Here is a 3,698-nt window from a genome sequence, read left to right as displayed (position 1 = left end):
GCTCATTAGGGTTTCAAAAGAATCCAGGATGCACTATTTCTTAAGCTGGGTGGTAGGTTCAAGACTGTTTATTTTATTTTTCTAAGTATATTATCTTACTATGCACAGATTATTCCTAATAAAAATAAATCCTAATATTCACAACAGAAAAATCAATAAGAAATGTGATCAGGTGATCCCCCAAAGAAGTGATGTCCATGACTAGTAAACCAATTTTTAAATCTTCAAATTTAGTAGCAAATAGTTGTAAATTTTTTTATTGTAAATTTTTAAAATGAGTAGTATTTATCATCAATCCGATTGGTGAAGATAATTTTAAGTAATATTCGATGCGTATGCTAATGCAATGAGATGGACAGCTATACTGTGCTGCTCAAAGTGTAAACCAGAACAACTTTAGGGCGCCTAGGTTGCTCAGTCCATTAAACGTCCAATTCTTGGTCTCAACTCAGGTCATGATCTCAGGGTCATGAGATAGAGCCACATGTCAGGCTCGTGCTAGCTGTGGAGCCTGCTTAAGATTCGCTCTTTCCATGTCTGCCCCTTCCCTTACTCTCACTCTCTCTCTCCTTAAAAAAAAAAAAAAAAAAAAAATAGAAAGAAAGAAAGATAAAGGAAAAAAAAAAAAAAAGAACTTCTCTAAGAAGTTACTAAACAATACCTATCAAGAAGACTTACCATTTGTTTCTTTGACTCAGTATCAGAAGATCACAAGAGATTCAGGCAAAGATTTAGATTCAATACAGCATTGTTCACAGTAGCCAAAAAGGCAAGATATTTATCCATCCATTTGACAAACATTTACCGAACACCGACTATGTGCCAGGTATTGTTTGGAGCACCTGCAATACTTTAGTGAAGAAAACTGACAAAATTCTTTACCCTCCTGGAATTAACATTCTAGTGAGAAGAATCAATACTAAACAATAAACTTAGTAAATGGCTGTAGTAAAATAGTACATGAGAGAATAGATGCTTGATGAAAAAGAAGAAGTAGAGCAAAATAAGAGGGATCAAGAGTGGCTGGAAGCAAGATAAAGAGGAACATTTTACTTCACTAAGAAGATGACATCTGAGCCAAATTTCAAAGGAGGTGAGATATGTAGACAGTGGTCCTTGGACATTGGAAGCAAAGGGACCACCAGGTGCAAAGGTACTGGGACATAAGCCTGTCTGGCAATTAAAGAAATATTAGGGAGTCTAATGTGTCTGGGGTAGCCTGAGAAGGCAGAGGAGTAGGAGAGGAAGCTGGAGACCAGAGAGAAAAGTGTATAGGGGCAGTTATGAAGGGTTTCAAAGGACTTGAAAAATCAGGACACTTTGGTGGGTTTGGAGCAGAGAGCCATGCTGTAACATATTTTTCAAGGATCCAAGTGTTTAAATAAGGAAATAACTAAATAAGTTACAGTAAATTTTGTGCTTGTTTATAGTAGGAGCTCAGAAGATATTTAAAGGATAAACAAATACAACGAAATATTATACATCCATTAAAACTATAATTTCAAAGAATATTCAGTGACCTCAGGGTGCCTGGGTGGCTCAGTCGGTAAAGCGTCTGCCTTTGGCTCAAGTCATGATCCCAGGGCCTTGGGATTGAGTCCTGCATCAGGCTTCCTGCTTAATGGGAGAATCTGCTTCTCTCCTCCCTCTGCTTCTTACCCAGCTCATGCTCTCTCACTTGCTTACTCTTTCTCTCAAATAAATAAATAAAATCTTAAAAAAAATATTCAGTGACCTGGGAAATGCTTATCACAAATATTAAATGAAAAAAAATCTGATTAAAAAGTTGTATGTATGTTACGGCTCCAATTTTGGAGATAGATAACAGAAACAAAAGTAGATAAAAATTATAAGGAAATACCATCAAATATGAAATGGCTTTAAGTAATTGGTGAGATTACAGATGTTTTTATGGCATTTGTATTTTCATGTATTTCTGAATTTTCTGTATGAAAACGAATTACTCTTATAATCAGAACAAAAAAAAAATAAATACCATTTTTGAAAAATCTACCACAACTATATGGTATTCCTTATGACTTCTATGATGAACGTCTGAAAATATGTCCATTGATCAAAATCCTTAGATTAGTTCTGGGCTCACGGGGAAATGGAAGGTGTCTGATACTCATTGGTCGACTTTAGCAGCAGACAGCCTGTAGTTCATCAGTATGGCTGTCACCAGTAGTTCAATAAATCCACTGGAATCACTACAGAAGAATTTCTAATGGGATTATGGAAACAATTTGGCTGGTAAAAAAACACATGATTAAAAAGTCATTACACTATCTACCAGGCAGGAGAAGAATTGCCTAATTTAACCACGAAAGTCACTACAAAAGACCAAAATAATTACAGTGTAAATGGATACCCAAAATAAGGGATCATTTGATTTTAATGATACCTTGAAAGAAAATTATGGGTGCGGGGTGAGTTCCCCAGAATCATGTAAAACAGCTCATTAGCACCCTTATTGGACTCAATTGACTGCTCGTTTGAATCTGAGGCAGCACCCGTCCCCCCGACCCCCACACCCCAAGCTCCTTCTTGTTAATTTCATTTTGGAATCTGGGTCTGCTGTCTTCAAATGCCTGTGTCTCACTTAAGGTATGCTGGAGGACGGGTTTCCCCTGAGATGCATCTCCTTTTAAGTTCCTACAAGGCTCAATTTTTAGCAAGATTTCATCCTTCTGTAGCCAAGAACATGTTGAGCCATCAGAAGAAATGTGGTAATTTGGTCCATGAGGCATATGGAGTGATGAACAAGAAAAGAGTCCTTAAGAGAACTCGAAGTGGGATTCCCACAAAACATTTGCAGGGCTCCCAGAAACAGGCTTTCCCTTCCGAAAAGGAAGAGTCCATGGCAGCCCTTTCCCGCAGATCAGAAGCACGTCCTTATACAAGGGCATCTTCAAATCCAAACAGTCTTACCAAGCAAAGGCAGCTGCAGAGCTAAGTTGTTGCTCATTAATTAATCAGGTGCTAAGTTCAAAGGTGAGTCAGTTCCCTGCATTAACAAGTGACTCGGGGGCACCTAGGTGGCTCAGTCTGTTAAGCATCAGCCTTTTGGCTCTGGTCGTGATCCTGGGATCAAGCCCCAGGACAGGCTCCCTGCTCAGTGGGGAGTCTGCTTCTCCCTCTCCCCCTGCTCCTGCTCTGTCTCTCAAATAAATAAGAAGAAAAAAAAAGAAGAAGAAGAAGTATTGCAGAAGAAAAGTGGGTCATTTGTTACCCTTCTATGGGACAGAGGGTGCTATGAGAATACAATGAAGAGACCTGAGCTAGGGAGGGGAGAGGTGGTTATGCTTCCTTGGACAAGAAATGCCTCAAGTTAATTCCAAACAAGTTAGGTGGACAAGATGACAATGGGATCATTCTTATGGTATCTGCCACAACACACTCTCAAAATCAACCCAGTGTTGTGGGTTTTATTGTCATTGCTATTGTTTTGTTTTTATGAAACCAGCCTTTACCTCTAGTTACAATCCACGCTCAGCATGAAGTTCTTGTATTTCACTGGTTTGAGATAACAAGTCTTACACTCCCAAGGTTGTGGTAAAAAAAAAAAAAAGAAAAGAAAAGAAAACTCAACTGAGTAAATTTGAAGATTGAATTGGCTTTACCCAATGATTCATGAATTGGCAGCATCCCATCTAACAAGCAGAAAAGAGGTCCCAGGAGCTCTACAAAATGGAAGA

Source organism: Lutra lutra, chromosome 8 (genome assembly GCF_902655055.1).
Source record: "Lutra lutra chromosome 8, mLutLut1.2, whole genome shotgun sequence".
NCBI classification, from domain to species: Eukaryota; Metazoa; Chordata; class Mammalia; order Carnivora; family Mustelidae; genus Lutra; species Lutra lutra.
The sequence above is the reverse complement of the archived record's forward strand: the minus strand, read 5'-3'. Positions refer to the sequence as shown.